Consider the following 21,381-nt stretch of genomic DNA (forward strand, 5'->3'; position numbering starts at 1 on the left):
TTTTTCTGTGCAGAAATATCTCTTTGCAGAACATAATCTCTTTAGCCCAGTTGAATCCTTACGTAAGTGAAGAAGTTGAAATAATCCATGTCTTTTAATGATTTTCAATAATTAGAAGATCGACTTGGGAAGAGTTATGGAAGTAATGAAATAACAAGAGAATAAGCTATTTTTGCAGCACTTCCCATCTAGTGAGAGATCTGAATTTCAAAACATGGAGTGAACTTTTGAGTGATCGCCTCAGGCATATTCAGATTAACTTCCTTCCCTTTTGAGAGGCAGCTATTAGTAATTCCACATGATTCTATTTTATTTTAAAGGTAAATGGAAAACTTATAAAGTTGTTGGACTCTGTAAACCTGGAAAGATTTTCCCCTCCTATTTTTCCTTGCAAACATGAGGACTGCATGTGTTCCATCAGTGTCACACAACAAGTGAATAATTTAAAGGGATTAAGAGGAACATTTTAGAAGACCCGGTGAACATTGTTTGGGGCAGCTCTGCCATTTTTCCTTTACAGCTGCAGTGCTGCAGTAGCAAATGTGAATGCTGGCAGTGGTCTTGATTTGCTGCCCTTTTCCATTTAACTGCAGGCAGTTTAAATTAAAATTGCTGAATGTACTCATATGGTAATATCTAACTGGAATGAAGACTGGGATTAACACATACTTTAGCATGAATTGATTTATGAAGATGGTTTAACTCACTTGTTCTTCATTGTTTCACTGTTTCATGCTAAGAGAATTCATTTGCTCTTAATATACTCTGCTGAAATGTAGGAAACTAATTAAATTTACTCAAAATCCCGAGTGTAAATCACAGCATTTTAAGTAGAACTCTCTTTCTAGCTGATGGTGTGAATTCTTTGGTATGCCTGGCCCAGCAGAGATCTCATCTTTGAACTGTTTATTTTAAAACTGTACTTGGCAAGGAAAAAATGCCTGGTTTAGTTTGGGGTATTGCATAATTAGATTAATATCATTAATATAAGTCAGTTTTGTTCAGGACTTCAAGTTATATCATTTGCTGACAGTTCAAGCAGCAAATCCGAGTCAGTTGTTCACTGCTTGGCCTTTGAACAAGAAAATCCACAACTTGTCAAAATGTGGATCTCTCATTAATTTTTGGTTTGCATCTTATGTGTCTGTTTGCATTTTTTGTAAAGTTGGGACAAGAAGAGTAAGAACTCACATGTATGTGTATTGTGAAATACAAAGTAGGAGGCAGTGGTTGTCAAACTCATTAACATGGTGCGCTGTCTGCAATATGAAAGTCGTTCATAGCAGGCATGAGTTCTAAACTTTTGCTTTTTCTGATTGTAAGTGGCAGAGGGAGTAGTGACTACCAGCTATGGCTGGTTTATTTTTTTGAATGTGTGTCACATACAATATTTTCACGGTCAGTAAGAAGGAAACTATTATCCAGCCAGGGAAACCTGCTAATGCAAAGCTGAAGTTGGAAGGAGAAGGGTAGAAAATATTATTTTGAAATTTGAATAATGTCCCACGGTATTTCACTCTAAGTTTCCTAATAAGCAAAGCAATCCTCAGATGAAGCTCAGATATAAAAGTCATCTGCCATCAGGAAAAAAATGCAATTAACTAAAATGCTACAGTAGGAGGAACTGTCAAGGCATTCCTTGGGAACTTTTGGTTGTAATTACCTGGGAAACATCCAGAGTGGAATACCAGGAGCTCATAATTTTTCTGTTCTCAGGCACTACTAGTCCAACAGCGATGCTCACTTGACCAGCCTAAAGCTGGTGTTGAGCCATGGAGAAGTGTCTGAAGGCCACAGTGACTCTTGGTCTTTTGAAAAGCCAGGACACTTGTTGGGTGTCTTACTACCTGACTGTTATGTTTCATGATCTATAGCTGACAGCTTTCCGAGCCAGCTGAAAGGGCTGCAACCTCTATGAATTGTCATTTGTCAGGATATCGCTGCAAGAGAACTTTGGTATATCAGGATTCCCGTGGAACGGTATGTGAATGTTTTAAAGGAACAAACATTGAGAACTGTCCAAAGTGCCCTGCTGGTAGGCTTATGAATATTAGATGATACACGTATGAATAATGCATTTCTAACAGTGATTCTGACACAGAAACTGAATTTAATCAATTCCACTTTTAATGACAGGGACCAAATTTGCCTTTCTGTTCAGGGCCATCACTGATTGTTGTCTCAGATATCCTCCAATCCATGCTAATTTAGCATCATGCTTCTTACTAATACGCATTTGTGATGAAAGAGATCCATTTTGTGAATGTGAAATGACGGCAGGATTCTTTACGCAAAAAGAATCCTGGGCAGAGCATTTCTGGATTTTTACATCGGTTAACTCTTGCCTCCGGTTCGGATCTGTGCCATAAGAAGCACTGCAGTTTTGGGCCACCGCAGTCTAAGGTGTACTAGCCTCTTGCCTCGTGCCCTCCAAGCATGAGTATGAGTGTGCCACCTCTACTTATGGGAGAAGTATATGCTGGTGCTGATGCTGCCAAAGAACTGAGGGCAGGTCCTTCTGTTGCCTGTCTCCCTGCGAAGCTCTAGCAGCTCAAGGGACATCGTCCTAAACCTCGTCCCTATCTGTGCTGGTATCTACACGGCGAAAATTTCTGGAGCTCATTTTTCTACATGGGACAAAAATTTCAGCTTTGGCCTGACTACTCCATAAATAAACCTGCCCCTCTGAATGAAACTTCTCTGTTGTGAATGGGCTGTAGGGTTTTAATACCCTCTCAAAGGGTGATGGCACGATGCAGGAGCTAGAAGTCTGTGCTCTGGACCGGAGCTTTTCGGTTGTCCTTACAACACCTAAAGGTGTTTGGAATCTGGGTACAGCTCCTTGTTCACCCTGTCACAGTAAGCTTGCTTTCTCGGAGAGGAAAAACTGTTCTTGCATCAAGGACAAAGGAGAAACATAATAGCCTGTTTCACTTTGGACCTCAAAAAAGATAAACTTTTTAAGAGAAGGAGATATTTTTAAATGGCAGTCTTGGAAGTTGTTTCCTGTTGTGGGTCAGGAAAGGTAGCAGTGTATCTTGAACAAAAGCCTGCCTGGGTCTGAAATCAGATATAGTAACATTTGGATTAATTGAGCCTAATGGGAATATAGATAATCTTGAAAGTAGCCTGAAAAAATCTGTTCCAGGGATCATTTTCCATGTCTTTATACAGCTTAAACACTAAGCAGGGCCACACAATGCTGCTGCTGTAGGTGTAGCAAGGCACGTTTCTCAAATGAAATGAAGAAATGCCCAGATTTTAAAAAAGCTTTTATTTTAAAAGAAAATAAGAATAGAAAACCTTAGCTTTGTATACAACTGACACATGGCTACTCAGCATAGGATAAGCTCTAGTTACAGTTACCTCCACTCTCGGAAAAACTGCTGGTGACCCTTTCCTCTCCCATTCCCCACTCCTGAGTGGTTTGGTGGATGGGGGAGGTGGAGGTCAGGCAGTGCCCTCCTGCCAAGGGGTGCTGTGAATGTTGGGTTTGAAATGCTGCTGGATGCTCCATGGATTTCCCTTCTGCTCCTGAGAATCCTTTTTGAATCTTTTTAAAAATTCTGGTACATATTGCATGAGCTACAAAGCTTGTATGGGGACACTATTTGCAGGAGCTTCTTGTAAAAGCCGCTGTGCTGGTTTGATGGCACTACTCCAGAGACCCCAGAATCTCATGGCTTGGTGGGGATTTTTTTGCACGCATGTGATAAACTATCAGTTTATCACACGACTTTTGATGTTAGCTTGTTTTCCTTAAAGGTGCAGTATTACGTGAGTCTTGTTAAAACTTAAAGGAGCTAGTCTGCACAACCTTTCTGCTCATGGGGGAAATTTTTAAAGTCCAGAGGCTTAGGATCCATGAACACCATGGCTTTTCCTTAAAGACTGTGTGTTTGTTGAAATCAATCATACCATTTTAAGGTCCTGGCTTGAATTTTTTGGAGGTCTGTGGGAAGTCCACAAAAATGAACTTTTCCTGGCATTGCAACAGAGGGTTTGTCAGAACGTGCACAGCAAACCCAGGTAAGAAACGGAGGCACCAGTTATTAGAGAAGGAAATGGGCTGGAGTAAATATTCACGTACCAAAGAGCCCAGCCTTGGCCTGGGAAGCTCCGTGGGAGAAATATTTGATTTGTGTCAGTAGTCTGGCTGTAACTGAGATGTTTCTCTAGCAGATGTGGAGCCAGGTCAGGCATCTCCTTGTGGTATCCCTGCACCTTGTGCTGGTGCACGGCAGGCTGTGCATGCACACCCAGGGCACTCGTGCTGCTGAGGGACCTCTCAGCAAAGAGCCTGTGAGCCTTGTCAGGGAGCAAAAGCTGCTTGTCCCATGCTCTGTGCCTTTCTGAAGAAAGTTCCGTTGAAGTTTGGAATGTTCTGAACTGCCGATGACACACTTGACAGTGATTTTTCATGCTGAAGGGTGGTGGACCAATTGCTCTTTCAAGACATGTAGTGGGTCCCTGGTTTAGGCACTGCTTGAGGAGTCTTTGATGTCAAATAGTGCTAACCTTAATATCCCCAAAAGAAAACAATTTTCTGAGACTTAGGTGAAAACATATTTTGGTTTCTTGCTGTCTAAACTATGTAGAAACTGAAAGGATTTTCTTTCAGTAGCTGAACAAACTAAATTTAACGGTTAAATTGTGGTCAGTCTCTTGGACATTTTGAAGAACTATATATTAACAACTGATCAGAATTTCTACCCTTTTCCCTCGTCCTCATCACATACTGCGTAAGGACTAAGTAAAAAGAAGAATGTTAAGATAAAAGATCCTTTAGACTGCCTTTCAGTTCGAATGCTGGCAGCAAGTTTTAAAACATCTGTAAATAATTTTCACAAATATTTCGACCTTCAAAGCCTGTCTTGGTGCTGACTAGTAGGAGAAATTTCAGTCATAATGATCTCAGTCAACCTGAAAGACCATGAAACAAATATTAAAATGGACACCTAGGTTTGAGTGCACAACTTCAGGGGCTGATTTTTCATAATTTCTGGACTTTCATCAGAAATGTAGGAGATCTGTGTTCATAGTCGCTGCTTTTCTGTGCTCCCCATCGCTGTGAGAGCCCTAACTAACGGCCTGTTTCTGCTTCCTGTTGTGGGTGTTATTTCATGTGTATAAAGTCAATGCCAATCAAAAGGGAATCTGGCTCTCCTGAAGTGAAAGAAGGCTGGCAGGTGGGGCATAAAAAAATACCGCTTTTCTGTGGTTCCATGTAAACAAAATAAAAATGTCCTGGCAGGAAAGACTGTGTGAGCTGCATGCAAGAACAACCAGTGCCTAGTAGTGAAGGCAATGATCCGATAGGAAATAAAAAAAATTGGGACTCCAGTGCCACATCTGGACGGGGGAAAGCAAAGGTATTTGAATGCTCTTTAATTTTGCATGGTAGTTCTATCTTGGGTCCCAAGGTCCCAAACAGTTTCCAGTGACGTTTGGTTTGTTGTGGGTTCCCCCCCGCCCCCCCCCCCCCCCCCCCCCCCAAGCTGACACATTCCCCATGGCACTTTTGTTTGAATCAGTTCATATCTTTTGATCACAAAAAAGTTTAACAACAAGATTCTAGATTAGGTCCATTTTGAACAGGATATATGGTACCGGTCTGAAACCACGATGTCTGAATCTTTGGATACTTGTACTCTGCTGTTATTTAAACAGAAACTTAAAATGTATGCCGTTTTAGACCTGGGTTGGAAATCCAGTTGTGATAAGTTTAATTTGGCATTGGGCTGTAAACAGAAATAATTTGAACCTTCATGCCAATTAAATCCACTATATGTTGGCTGCAGATTAATAGCTTTCATTCACAGTTTAAAATACAGATAACGGACCTTGATTTTTAAACAGGATTTTGGACCCATGAAGCTATAAAAAGAAATAAGCTAAAATTACCCTTAGATTATCTTAGAATACTGTACTTGCAGGGGTGGGGTGTGCCATCTGCTTAGCCTCAAAACATGTAACTGATAAAAAGGATGTAAATCCTCATGTTCCCATTATCAAAGTAATCCGCTTCAGATGTACAGGGAGATTTACCTTAAGTTAACAAATAGAGTTTTCTGGATTAAGCATGTTTTAAAAACAACTATTTAGAACTATCTAAAGTAAAATATTGCTATCCAGGAACAGTTTATTGACTGTTGAACAGAGAAATTGAAATTCCAGTCCATGAAAGGTATGTTCCTTTGATGTTATGTCTGTATTGAAATATGCCACACCTGCTCCGTGCCCTGCATGGAGCGAGCGTTCCCTACGTGTGGTATGGGTTGTACCCATGGTGACGGCAATCACTGAATAACGCTGTTATTGAAATGGTCTTCAAGAGCTGGAGTTTCTTGTGTAACTAGCTTTTGGCAGGCTGGAGAAATCTTGATAATTTTCTAAGTAAAGCTTCCCTTTTTGTTTGGCAAGTTTTGAGATATTATGTTGTTTCCTTGTGATGCAATCCCCAATTCCATCTGACAAATATCTGGTTCTGTAAAGCCAAGGACACACACCATGAAAGTTTTTCCGCTGAAGAGATTATTTCAAAAGGGATGACTTGTCTCCTACGTATAAATCATTATTTTATTTTTTTCTGATACATACTGCCTGAAAACCAGAATCTGAGAGTTTTTCTGATTCCTGTAAGAATCTGTGGTGTTTAGTTACAACTTTTTGTTGCTATAATTAGGCGAGTGTTTTGCACTGGTTTTATTTTTACTTTTTATTGTACAAAAATTTATGAACTTGCATCTAGAATTCATTTTCCCTATTAATTTTTATATGATCAGTCAAGTTCAATTTTTAAATTCAGAAAATTAATCTGGGAATACAATACATTTACATGTGCTTTCCCCTCCTTTTTTTCCTGCCTGCTTATTTTCTCAAGCACAACTCCATGAAAATTTATTGTAACCAGGGACTTCATTAGCTAGTAAGCAAACGCTGCCCATCTCTTTCAGATCCTAGAGTCAATAATTGATTATATTAAAATGAAAAGGGCCAGTAATGTAAACACCTACTTAATCTACGCTATGCAGTGTACGTGCTTTGTAGAAGCTCTAAGTGTTATTTAGCCTCTGGCAAGGCAGGAGGTAACCAAGTTTTCAGTCTTCAGTAGGTAGCAATGGCCTTTGTCCCACGTTTCTGAGATGTTACCTTAGCTTAAAGTTTGCTTTCTCTGTTTGTACCTCCCTGATTGCTGCTATTACAGATAAGAAGCTTTAGACCTGTAAATGGCTGTGCTGGCCCCCTTCCTCCTGCCACTCTCATGTCTTAGATGCTGTGTACCGATAAACATTTTGCATTGCCAGGAAGAATGTCGGATGCTGATGATATGGCACTGAGACACTGCTTATTTTAGCAGTTTGCTAAGGAAGGAGGCAATTTTTTAGGGATTTGTAGTCCTAATTCTCCTAGGTGATTTCAAGTACTCAGGACAGAAGTACCTGGGTGTATGGAAGCTGAGCTCCTGCTGCTCTCCCTACGCTATGCTAAACCAGAGGTAACTTCTTTTCGACTTCTCGCCATATCTAGTGGTTTCCTGCTGATTTCAATAGACTGCAAAGGTGCAGGCTAACTAAGAAATAGGTTTCACCTCCTAATTTCTAAAAGGGCTTTCAGGGTGCCAGAGTACTTGCTACGTGAAACACCTGCTCCCTGCTAATTTAGGAAAACTTAAAGGGAACTGAGGCTATTTCCTTTCCTTAACGCCGCCTTTCCCTGCCCCTGACATGTACATTGAGAAAAATTGCTAGCAGCCTACGCAGTAATCCCTCAGCACCTGCTACCAAAGACTCCTGGTGTTTAATCTTGCCTTTTACTCTTAGGGCAGTGGAAATAAAAATGGTCAGCATTAATCTTCTGACTTCTAGTATAGTTGTGACTGCCAACCACAGCATAGGCAACCTCATGTTGATTTACTGTTTTGCATATTTCTTGCTTCCTTTAAACCTTGACATAAGAGTTCTGATTTATAGTGTCTTTATCTTGGTTGCAGAGAGAGAAAGATGAATTGATGTAGTTGCACTGTCTATAGCTGAAAATTATATCCACCACCAGCTGTTTTTTCCCTCTGTTTTTAACACCACCAAACCAACCTTCACTCAAATCATAAATCTATAGTTACAAGACTTTTCCCTAAACATCTGGAAGTTCAGAATAGCAAACTTTTTATTCTGATTGCTGCTTTCCTGTTACAAGTAGTACTGTTACAGTGCTGCCCCAGCAGCCCTGAAATTCCAGCTGTGATTTACCCTGTCTGTAGTGTTCTCCACCACCTGCTCAGTCAGTGTTTTCTTAACCTTGAGAGCAATCTATTCAACTGCTGAACGGCTTTTCCTTATGACTACTGATGAATACAGACTATTTCATATTTCCTTGCTTGTAGAATAAAAACTCCAACAAGAAAATGGGTTGAAACGTTGAGGTGGACACATCAGGTGGACAACTGCTAGTTGAGCTTGCATATACGCATCCCTGTGATGTGTTCATTACAAAATATGACAGGACCACAGTACACCCGTGTACCTGACTAGATGGATTGTAGCAAACAGATTTAGAACCTCATCTCTTTTCCCAGCTGTAGATTGAACATGATGCTCATGTTACAGCTGCCGTCCATTGGCATGTCTCAGTTAAATTATTGGTTTGATCTCTTCCGAGAAACTCAAGTTCAGGATTACATGCATGCATTGCACACAGGACAGAGACTCCAGAGCTTTCTACGATGGACCTTGATTTCAAACTACTGGTTGCCTTTTAGGAGACAGACCTGTTAAAGGATAAGACAAAAAATGAATGTACACATTTAGGAAATAAGTAATTAGAGAAACATTGCAGCTAACAGAGACAGTTTTCCCTGTGAATGCTTTTCTTGAGATTTCATGACTTTGGGGTAGTGATTTCTTTAGTCAAAGTGTTGACAGGGTCTGCTTCTTCTATTGAGCCATCTATTTTCAGGAAATCTATAGAGACTTATTTTCTTTAAGATCTCTATTCTTCTGGTTAAAATTGGTCAATGGATTCAAATGTCCTTTTAGAGGCTAGTCAGAGAGATTCACATAGATTATGTATTAGTCATCCTTGTTTCTTTGAATGACCAGGCTAAAAACTACTGCTGATAACTAGCGAGGCAATCTTTGGTTTTATTATCCCAAAAGCTATGAGAGGAAGGAACCAAACTAGTTACTTTGTTGTGAGAGTTACGGCAATAATCTCTTTGAATTTAAGAAAGAATGCTGAATAAGTGAAAACTGTGGAAATCTAAGCAAAGACAGAAAAGACAATATTAGCCAAAATTATTTCTGTTTCTTTTCTGAATGCCTTTTTGTATGCAAATACAGGGAGAAATCAGTCAGCCTTTCATTAAAGAAAAAAGGACATAGAGAGAAACTGGGCGGTGTTGTATCTCTTGTCAGCCATCTGCAAGCAAGCTGAATTACTAACCTATGGAGAGTATCAACACTATGAAAGTTCAAAGTTGCCTATTTCTGCTTTTGCTTTTTATTACTGACAGAGAAACGAATGTGAATCTAAGCTTTCTCACTGCAATAGCTCCTTTTCCAGCTCTCCTATTCCACTATATTTGTCCCTTCCCACAGCAGCATCAAACCTTTCCTAAGAGAACTAGTTCATTTTGGCTGCATGATGCGGAAATATCTGGTAGTTGGACAAGGCGAAGATACGTGAGTTATATCCAACTGTGTATTTCTAAAATGTGCAAGATAGCACTGCTCAGAGGTTCCCAAGGGCCACACTGCCTTCAGTTCAGCTGTGTTAATTGGCCTTGGCCTTTCTGTTTGAACCTTGCTTGCTCTGACTGGTTTTGCTTGTTTCCATAGGACACTACACTATAGGGTGGGTGCTCCAAAGCTGGCATTTCTGTTGGTCCCAGCTATTACCCATCATGAGTGGGACACAAACCATCATGAGATAAAGCAATAGATAATTTCTTGGGTCATTGAGTTAGAAGAATCTTTAGGTTTCACGTGCCCAGATTATTTGTTGGGTTTTTTCCTGCCTACATGTATGAAGGTCAGAAGAGGACTTAGATAATGAAAGCTGAGAAAAATAATCCTATGATTCCACAAGTTGAAAGGAAACATTTTTGTATTACAGATCACATGAAATAATGTTGAGAATTGATAGGAATGAGGAATACATTTATGTTCTGAATCAAGCTAGGCACGGGAATGGGACTAGAAGGAGGGAAACCAAAATAAAACTCTGAAAAGGAAATAGAAGTGTTTAATTAAGTCATGAAATTCTGGGAGCACCAGTGAGCTAATAGCCCACTATCATATTAGTGGCATAAAGGGTTTAGTGGAAAAATACAGACCTCCAGGAACAATACTGGATGTGACATTGATGCAGGGCAAACAGAAAAATACCTGTGATGGGTTACAATTTCAAAAAGACATCGTAGCAAAATGCCAATGAGTTTAGGATTATGGAAAAAAGGTGTTGGTCATACTGTCTTGAAATGTTTTCCTTAGGTGTTTTAGTTATGTGTTTAGTTAATAAAATAGAACTGATACAGTCCAATCTGTGGTTTTCACAGAATTGTTTGTGTTACCAAATTCTTGAATTCTTGATTAATACTTCAGAGCAACGTGAAACAAATTGGGAATGCATTAAACAGACTAAGTAGATGAAATGATTTATTACGTTAAATGACTCTACTCCTGCTGGGATTCTGTAGACATACAGAATGCCATAGGGCACTAAGTGGAAAATATTTTTAAACCTTTCAGGTGGTGTTGGGAAGGTTGTTAGTAGCAGATTGCTTAGTGATCCGGGCCAACAATAGCTGTTACATTGGTGTCATATGTAATACCATAAATCTAATAGCAAGGAATGTAGACCATGCTTACAGGAGAGGGGCCTCTGTACTGAGAAGCGCTTACTGGGAAGGATCTGTGTGTCATGGTTGACTGGTTACACATGAACACACGGTGGGACACTGTGGCCAGGAGGGCTAATGCAGCTCTTGAATATCTGTAAGAATAATGACATACAAAGAGAGTCTGGGAAGTTACTTAAACTCTGCGTTAGGAATAGATATGGCCACTGCTAGAATACTCTGTGTAGTTCTGATGTCCACGGTCAAGGAAGGTGCTGAAAAAATGGAGATGCTTCAGAGAAGAGAAACTAAAATAATTAAACGTTTGGAAAACATGCCTTCCAACAGTCTGCTTTAGTTTATCGAACAGATTTAGAGAGAGATCTGTTGACAGTGTGCAGGGAACCTCAGCAGGGAGCAGAAACGTGATCCTGGGGGACTCCAGTCCAGCAGACAAGAGCATGTCAAGAAGTAATGGCAGGAAGCTGGATTTAGACAAACCCAGAGTCGTAATGAAATGTGCATGTTTAGGAAGGATATTTAGGAAAGGGCAATGACCTCATGAAACGAGCAAGAGTGGAGAAGAGTTCTCTTTTAGTGTCTGGTTTTTAAATTAAAATTGGTATTTGAATGGCTGTAGTTAACCACGGTTTGGGGGGCTTGAAGAGAGTTAATGTAAGGAAGACCCATTGCTTTTGCTATGTGGGAAGTTACATTAGAGATTCGTAATAGTCTCACTTAATCTGGGAAGACACACTCACTTGGGTGTGAAGGTGCGGCAGTAAGGAATAGTATTTCTGCTTCTCTTTCATACAGCAACGCTATACCAAAGCGCAAGAAAAAATTGCCATGTAGAAAGGAGTAAACTATTACCTTTCTTAATTTAGCTGGGAGTGATTAACAAGTAAGTCTTTTAATTGATGTGGGTTTTTTGTAGGTGAACTTCAGAGAGTGCTGTTTTGGGTTTTTTTGGGTTTTTTTTTTAATTAGTATTATTTTTTTTTTAATTGCCAGTATGTTCCATTTTCATTTTTGCCTTTTAGTACAACAAGATGTGGGAACCTTTGTGGTTTTCCTAGCTTCTTTGGGCACGTATCTGCTTTAGTGGTGCATTGTTTTCCTGTTCTTTGGAGATTCCATCCATTTCAGAAAGAGTTTCAGAGAGTGTATCAGTATATATACCATTTTATATATATATATATAAAGCCTTCCTAAAATTATAAATGCTTTATTTTTTCCTTCACCTCCTGGGTTGAAGATGTCAGTCAGCAAAGGTGATGGGCGTTCATTGCTGACACAAGTAGATCAGTAAAAATCATGTTAGTGGGAAAAGAGCATCCTAATATTTTGACATATAAATTAAGAGAAGTATTTAACAGCCAAAGCTGAAACAAAAAGTATATTGTATCTGAAGGCTAAGGCTTTGAGGCAAATGTCTGTGATTCAAAATTACTGATTTTATAAAAATAATGCAAAAAAGCCCCCAAAACCAAACCCCAAAACCCCCAACACTCATACACACACACAAATCCCAGCTGTTCCACTCGATGGCTCATAAAATCAGAATAAAGTCCTTCAAGGGCTGTTTTATAAGGAGAGACTATTTTTTTTTATGCGTAGTTATGGTAGCATCTGGTTTCCATCTCTGGGAATTCAGAGGATCCACAGGCACCAACATGCTGTCTGCTGCAGAGAAGCTCTACAACACAGATAAACGCTTCAGACAAGTGCGCGGTACGTAACGTAATTGTCTGCAAGCTGGAAAGATGTGGGGGTTTGCTGGGAGGAGGCAAAACCTGAATCCATAAAGTCTGATTAACATAAGCAATAGGAGCAGTCCTGGCATAAAATTTCCATTGTTCACCTGTGGAGAGTGGACTTGCTAAGCTAGCAACACCTGAGTCAATAGGATTAATCGGTCGGAGAAGGTAAGCAAGGTGTACATAAGGCAAGAGGAGTCGGTGGGTTTTCACAGAGGGTTCAAACGATGGGATCGATAATCCAGGTGTCAACAAATTTGAGCAGGAAATATAAAGGACCTTTTCTGAATAATCACATTGGATTTAGTAACTGTTGAATGGCAAAGGAAAGCAGAATTTGTCTCAGTTATTTCTGGCTCATCACATTTGTCATTCTAATGCCTTATCCTTTCTATAAACAGGATTTGTGTGTAAGAAGTAGTCACATTGTGATCTTCTGTGAAATTTTATTACATCATGCTAAAGGTTTGTTACACATTATTGACATCTGGTACCACAGAAAGCAAAATCTTCAGGATGCCTTGAATGTGGGCACAGACACAGTGCTGATGTTTTGGCTTATATTGTGCTTAGCACGTTTTTGCTTAACGAGTAGTACGATAAAGCAAACAGAAAGGACGTAAAAAAATTTGCTTCTCTTATGGCTGGAGGTGGACTCAGCCAGGTGTCAAAAATGAAATGCATTTCAGTGCAACTCTGTGCTGGAATGAAGCTTACCTTCTGCCAGGACACCTGCTTATGCGTATATATAATGCATATATATATATATATATATATATATACACACATACAGAAGAGGTGCTAGCAGCTCTCCTTTGTGCTTCAGGGAACCAATGTTGTGCTGTGTGAATACGCCTGACTTTTCTATAGTAACCTAGAGGTCGATGCGTTTCTTCAGGGAACTGGAGAACTGCGTTCTAAGGCATCCCTGAACCTGAAAAGAAGCAAAACCAACAGTTCATGCAACCCAAAGGAAGGAGAGAGGAACAGGTCCTGGCTCCAGTAATATCACTGTATAGGGAGGAGTGTGGGATCCACAGGGGCACTGGCAGGGAGTGAGAGGGAGCAAACTCTTTCCTAAACCTGGCGAGCAGGGCTGGGCAGCCTCTTGGCAGCACACTAAGCTGGGGTGCTGCTGGGCCAAGTGCCTCCATCTTCCTATACTCTGTGTATAGGAATCAGGTACCTAACCTGAGGTTTTGACTTTTGCATTAATAGAGTTGCTGAGAAGTTGCCACGCCTAAGGATGGCATGGATCTAGGCTGCAGTTTGCACCTGAACCTGAAGAGTATGTTCAGACTAAAAGTTTCAAGTTTAATTTGCATTAAAAATTACAAGTGCATTGTGAATATAGAACCATATATTCCTAGAATAAAAAATTCAAAATTGCTGAAGAGACCCGCTTTCCAAGAGCACTGCGATTGGAATCATTGAGGAGCCTAAGTCCCATTTTCAAAAATTATTGAAGTGCTTATGAGCTTAAGCAACAGTGACTGCTACCACTGGAATCTAGATCCCTGCACCCCCAGGTAACTTCTGCAACTGTACCTGTGAATCGATTACCTTTTTGGTACTTCCAGGACTCAGGTGTTATAGCTGTGTTCTGATTCAGATTTATGTCTGGTTCTGCCATAAAACACTATCCTTGACTTTTGAAAATTATGTTTATATTTAATTCCTAACAAATAACTACACTTAAACCCCGAACACATTATACAATATGTTAGCTCCAAGGGACAATATCCTAAATAAGAACAGATCCTTTTCTTTTTCTTCATGCCAGCTCTTTGTTTAGCAGTATGGTAACTACACACACATCCCAGATGTTCATGGAAACAGAATTCTTCTTTAATTTACAGCAGAATCTGGTTTTATCCCTTGCTGGCTTTGTATTTGTCAAACACACAAATGTTCAAACCCTTATACTCAAATATTCTGCAGTAGTACTTTGCATGCCTGGGAAAAGCTAATGTTTGTAAAATCACAGAATAATTCAAGTTGGAAGACTTGGAGGTCATCTAGTCCAACTCCCTGCCCAGAGCAGGTCTAGTTGCATCAGGTTGCTCGGGGCCATGGCTCATGGAGCTTTGAATATCTCTGGATGGAGTTTCTACAACTTCTACATTGTGGTTCCAGTGGATGGTCACGCTCATAGTGGAAAAAAAAATTCTTTATGTATCATTTAAATGACCCATATTGCAAGTTGTGTCTTTAGCCTCTCCTTCTGTCTCTGTGCATCTCCAAGAGTGAGTCTGGCCCTGTCTTCTCTAAATACTCTCATCATCAGTAGACAGCACTAAGAGCTCCCCTTCACCTACTCAAGGCTAAGTAGATCCAGTTGTCTCAGCATCTTCTTATACATTACACGCTCCAGCACCTGACCATGCTGGTGTTCATCTCAGTGGATAAAGGGAGCATTGTCTGATTGGAGAGCTCATGGAGATACGACTTCGGTGAGATACTGTTCTAGAAAGATACACTGCTTATATAGGAGATCTGACTATTGTGCAATTCAGCTTTTGCTGAAGGTCTTAGAGATCATGCTCAAAATCTGCAATTTAAGATTCAGTTTTTAATCTCTGATGCTGACTATATTTTCCATTGCTTTTACCTGAGCAATACCTAGTCAGGAGAGACTGAACTGATTGTATATTTGGTAAGAAGATGTGTGATTTCAGACTTTAGATGTAGTAATTTCTGTAGGTAATGTTTTCTTTGCTTTTCTCGTAGTGAATATGGGTGATACTGTGGAACACCCATGGTGGTTCATTCGTATTTGCTTTGCAAAGTCTTTGGCTGGGAGTCAGACAGCATTGACAGCCCGGGCCTTTGTTTCACATACTCAGAAACTATTACATATTGATATTTCATGGGAAAAGCCATCATTGCAGACTGTGCTGATTTGGGCACCAGATGATTGCTTAGTCTGCAAGAGGATTTTTCACTGAGAGCTTTTCTGTGTAGGCTGCTGCTGAGGGCTAAGGGAGATGAAGGCTCAGCCAATGCCAAGGTCTTGTGCTGCAGGGCTGGGGGTTCCCGTGGTGGGTGGCAGCAGCAGCCCCAGGGGGTACCATGGCAGCCCTGTGCATTGGGCTCCTCCCTGGCGACAGGCTGAAGCTGGGCTGGGCTGTAGACAGGGCTGTGGAGAGCTTGGAGACCAGCCCTGCTGTGGCATTGCTGGGGCAGGGGCTGAGGGTCCGGGAGCTGACATGGGGTCCTGGCCCCTGGGCATGTGGGGGACAAGTTCCTAGGGGGATGGGCAGGACCTGTGGGTGCCCTCAGAGCCTGACAGACCTAGACTTGGGGCTGGGGTTAGAAGGGCAAATCCTGGACCTACAGAGGGTGCAAGGCTGGAAGGGGCATGCGAAACAGCAGTGCAAGCTGCGAAAAGGTTTCCCCTCTCTGAGCTTGTTCATGTGGGTTCACATGTTCGTGGGGGAGCTCAGGCTTAGCCGAGCCCTAGGATTAGGGTTAGAAGGGGAAAGCCCAGAGCTGTGACGGCATGGGGCTGAAAATGGGCTGTAAAACCACAAAGCGGTCTGCAAAAAGATTTCTCCCTCAGGGATTTGCAGAGAAATTTGGCTGAGCATCTGATCAACACAGGGGAGGGGACAACTGCTGCACTGCCTGCGAAAATTACCGGGCGATAAGCATCTGTCAGATTCTCAGAGCGCATCCCAATCCTGTGTCTGTACTGTATGAGAAACAGGCCAATAATTAGGACCCATCTGAAGTGTAATTTTTGTTGGACTGCTCACTTTGTTCAGTAGTCTTTATTTTTACACTGGAACTAGTATAGTTTCAAACTTCTTTGATTGCCACTGTGGAGGGTCAGCAGAGATGAATACAGGGGCGACACTGATCTTCATGAACCTTACTGCATTGGCAGCTAACTAGTACTGCTCTGGTTTTCTTCTTGCTTCAGCTTCTAGTGAAAGGGAGAATAGAGGAGTCAGGAAATTCAGGCCAGGCACAATTCATTTTGTACACAAGCCACGGAAAAACAGCGGCAAGTGCTAATTACCGTTTTTAAGTTGGGCGCTTCCTCTTTCTGCGTCTGTTTGCAAACAGCAAATTCCCTCCACACCCATATAGTTGTAGACATGAAGATGATGCTGAAGCCTATGAATACATACTTGTCCATAAATTGGCTTCAGACTTTCCTCCTTAGTGTGGGTATGGGAATAGGAGGTCGTTTGAGTTGCTCAGTGAGTGTCTCTTGACTAGCTGGATCTGCCCTGTTTTACCCAACATCTTCTGGTGTGGCAAGCACAGGAAAATAAATGCCAGGTGGTACAGTGCTCACAGAGCATCCCTGTTCACCCTCAGTTCTCTGCTATCCTCCTTTGGGGAGGCTGCTCTTTTCTGGCACTTGCTTTTACATCTTTATGAGATCACAAGTCTTTAGACAGTGCCCCACCTTGAGCTGGAATTTTTTCCTGGACAATATTGGGCATTATGTTGTTCAGGGTTTCTCTGTGAAGGTGAGAATTCTTCTCTTTCTTTGGTCTGTTGCTTCAAAGTTTAATGTACTTGTGGCCATGAGAGCTGGCTGGCACCAGCTATACCCTGGTTTCTCAGGAAGGAGGGAAGGAAACACCGAGTGCTCCCACAGAGCCCTGGGTCAGGGTGCCTGCACGAAGGGCCAGGACAGCTGGAGGGGTGAACGGCTGGGTTAGGGAGAGCTACCTGGCTTGTTGGTCAGGTGAATCAGCAGAGGAGCTGTGTGAGGACTAGTAATGGCATCCTGTAACACATGTATTCTCTGGAAATGCGCAGGGGATGTTCCCTTCCCACCAGGGATGATACAGCTCCTGGGAAATTGCAGTCTTCTGGCCATGATATTCCCTGTACCTTACCAAGGAGTCTGACAGAAGAACAAAGCATGGTCAACTAAAGGAGAGCTTTAAAAATCCTTAGGAGCAAATGGAGGATGCGGTATTTTCTGTCCCCCTCTATAAGCTAGGTCTTGGGGCTTCAAGGGCAAAAGAGCTCTTTAGTCTCCAGCTCCTTCCTCTGTGCTTTGATAGGCAAGGAATGGTTATTTTTTTCCCTTGGTGCTTCTGCACCACTTTCAGTACATTGACTTGACATTCCTAGTGTTCATAGTGATATGGCCAACAGCATTTCATCAGAGCCCCATACAGATGTCGAACAGTTTGATCTTTTCTGATCCATATGATATTCCCATTACATAAATCTTTCTCCTCTGAAAGGATTTCCCACCTCTGAAGGTTTCCTGTGGCCTGTGAGGATTCTTCAGCCTTTTGTGGTTCCCCAATCATCTCTCCTAACTCATCTTACTATTTGCTTCTGCCGCCCTGTACTGTACTTGGCTCCTTCTGCATGGGTGTTTGCTTCCATATGACTCTTAGCTCATTAACTGTAGGACACAGAGAATCAATTTTTGCCATGTAATCAAGTTAAGAAATTCCTATCCCTCATCTTCCCCAGATGCTTACTCTTGCCCTGGTTTGGCTCTACACCTTCCCTTTGATTGTGCTGATGAAACTGTCGGCCGGCTCAGCATGCTACACTACAACCAACATTACACCATGACCAATGTTAGGAATCACCCTCCAGCAACGTTAAGGTTTTTTGTAATCTGAATCATTCAGTGGTTTTGTTTCTAGCACTGTACTACAAATGGTTGTTTCAGTACAGCTGAAAGGGGTAAGAGGTGGTAGTGGGGACTAAAATGAGAATCCTGAAGGAGAGAAGAAGGGTTGTTATCCCTGACTTCATCCTGAGTTATACTGTTGCACTTTCAAAAGCATGAAGATGGAGAGGTACCATATACCAAAACATCTATTATTTTATAAAAGCAACACAATCATTTGGGTGGGTATTTGTGTGTCTCAAAACATAAATGCTACTTGTTTGACTACTAAAGTGTAATAAAAAAAAAAAAAAAAATCACTTGGTTGTTAGACTGTTGATGCAAGCTGCACCAAGAAAGGACGTTAGCCGACTGCCAACCTCCAGTTTAAGATTTAGGTTTCCCTAGATCGTGGAGTGAGATTCGAATCCCACAGTACCTGGCAATTTGTATATCTGTACAGAAAGGCTGCCTTGGCTCTGTTTGTTCAAAATCACTGTAAACAACAGAAGCTTGAGAACTGGTACCTTCAGTCATATGTAAATTCTGCCGGGCTTGTTAAAATGTATGGGTTCAAAATATGTATGAATTATGATTAGCAAACAAGCCTCTAAATGATGGCTGGTGAGAGAGAAGAGTGAGCTAGTACCTTTATGTAAACATTCATGGAGCTTATTGAATTATAATTATAAATTGTTTACATGTCAAACGCTGAGGTTTTTAATTCATCAGTCAAGACAGTGTTACCCTGATTGTTGCTAAAAAATCAGTATTTAAAACGATTCCTGCGATATGCCTAGCTAGCCACAGGAGGTGTTCAGAGTGGCACTGTGTGCTCTCTGGGATCAGTTTTCCTGTCATTTACCACCAGAAATCAGTCTTTTCCTTCTTTCTGATTTTTTTGTTTCTTTTTCCTCTCCTCCCCAGATTCAGTAGGGTTCTACCCAGCAATAGCAAAGCCTGTTCAAAACCTGGAGCTGGCCATGTATGTGGCAACGGAGAGCTTCAGGTCACAGTGTGCATGCGCTCAGGACCCTGGTGGAGCTGTTTTCTGCAGGAACATGGCTGGGAAACAGCAGCGCAGGTTGTGCCCCTGAGTCCTCAGGGACATTGGCACATTGAGGCGTTCTGCAGGCTGCTGGGGATTCACCCCCCTTGCCTCGGTGAGGGGCACTTGCCTATTCCTCATGTGCTGTGAGGCTTCCAGCTCCTGTTTTGCATCTTTCCCCGCCAGCAGCCATTTCTGCAAGCAGCGCTCTGCTCTGCCAGGTGGCTTTGAGTCACTTTGTCAGGGCTCAACACTCAACGTAAAGGTAGGTGATACCTGGCTTTGACTTGCAGCTTCTGCAATGCAGGTCTGTGCTGTTTTACTCTAACTTCTCATTTTGAAAGCACACGGTTGCTCATGGAGATCCAGTTATGCACCCTCTATAAAACAGAGCAGCGTATTGAAATTAATAAAGATTAATTAAAAAAGAATTAAAAGAAGGCAATATAATTAATGCCAATCAACATGAACTTATGGAAAATAACTCTTGTCAAAATGACTTGTAATCTCATCAAAAAGAAATATCAAGTACAGTTGATTAAATATAATTGCATTGATGTGAAATATGGTAATTGAGGACTCTTAAGTCTGCTGGGTGTGTGAAGAGAGGCAATGGCTAGGAAATAAAGGAAGGCTCAGAGTTGAAATAAGGTCTTTACCTTGAGGACAGTTAACCATTGCAGACTGAAGACCGGTAAAAGCTTATTGATGGTGATTTCTATAAATGTGCAATGCTGATCTGTGGCCTGTTACATCAGAGAGCAGCCGTGGCAGTTGCGATGCTCTTTTCTGGGTGTATAAACCAGTGGATCTCAGAATGGGAAGGCATTGAATGTAGGCTGGGGAAGGGTGAGAGGATGATGGGCGCATCTTGCAGAAGCAGCAAGGAAGTTGTAACTGTGAGTCAGGGATGGGGCCAGGAGAAAGCTGATCTGAGCAGCTGTGCATTCTGAGGAGCAGCAGAGCAGTGTATGCACTTTTCAGTGAACAGGCATTTATGTTAACATTTCTGAAATAGTTTGAAAAAATGCTTTTCTAAATGTCTCTTAATTAATTAATTCTCAGTTGTAAGATTATGGATCTCACTCTTCCACCTATTGTTATGGTGCACAGTGCCTGATATTTGACCATTTGACTTTTTTGTTTGCTTATTTTTGAGTTATGCTATTTGTATAAAAAGTTTCTGCTGAATGTGAACAAGGGACATATCAGTTGCACTAAAAATTAGAGAAAATCATCTATCTAAATATTTGATTACTACCACTTTTTATTCACATTGAGTAGTACCTTCTACTATTAATGCACCATTTTAACTCTGTGGAAAGCCTTTGGTCTGAGTAAGAAATGGTGTTCAGGCTTCATCACTTTGAGAACAGCTACAAGAAGTGTTTTGCCTTAGGATAACTTGAGTGAAATTGAGCTTGGGAGAGCTATGGAGATTCCTTTAGGGTACAATTCCTTCCTTTCCATGCCCTTATTCTAGGTCAGATTTAGAAGCTTGTAATTTACTTCTGACTAACTTCCAACATCGTGTTTTAATATCCCTTAAGCATTTTAGTTGCACTGACTAACACAAAGGGGATAAGTAGTCATGGAAATAATCCCTTTCTTCCACCTTCCTATGTAGTGCTTGCCTGCCTGATCTGGTGCCAAAGGGTCAGTTCTGATGAAAATAATATCTTTTTTTTTTTTTTAAAAAAAAAGCTTTCCAAACAGAAGTCTCCTTTTCCGAATCCTGACTTTGCATCAGTGTGGAGCTAGTTAGATGACCTGTCAAGAACAAACCCAGCATAACGGATCTGCACTGCCCAGGAACTATACAAGTCGCAGACTGTCTCAGTGTAGTGAGAGGAATCTGAAACACAAACTGTAACATTTACAGATGCAGATGGATAGGTTTGTTGCGTTGTTTTGCTCAGTGTGATTGCCTTTTACTGAAAGGCTCTGGGGAAGGGCAATCAGCTGGGTGCACGCTCTGCCATGCGCACTGTCTTTTAGGAAGCTCAGCGCCACAGTGCTAAACCACTCAGGATGGTGGGGGAATATTTTTTGTTTGTGAGTTTTTTCTCCCCCCTCTCGCTGTGATAATAAATATGGCTTCTACTCACCTATAATATGAGCAACCTTATTCAAAGGT

General features: G+C 41.4%; 1 protein-coding gene across 1 annotated transcript in view; it reads left to right on the forward strand.

Moving 5' to 3' along the window:
* KIF26B (kinesin family member 26B) overlaps window positions 1-21,381 on the forward strand; it is a 302,956-nt gene that overhangs the window by 125,773 nt on the left and 155,802 nt on the right. The window lies entirely within an intron of this gene.

This window comes from Falco cherrug, chromosome 6 (assembly GCF_023634085.1).
Source record: "Falco cherrug isolate bFalChe1 chromosome 6, bFalChe1.pri, whole genome shotgun sequence".
NCBI lineage: Eukaryota > Metazoa > Chordata > Aves > Falconiformes > Falconidae > Falco > Falco cherrug.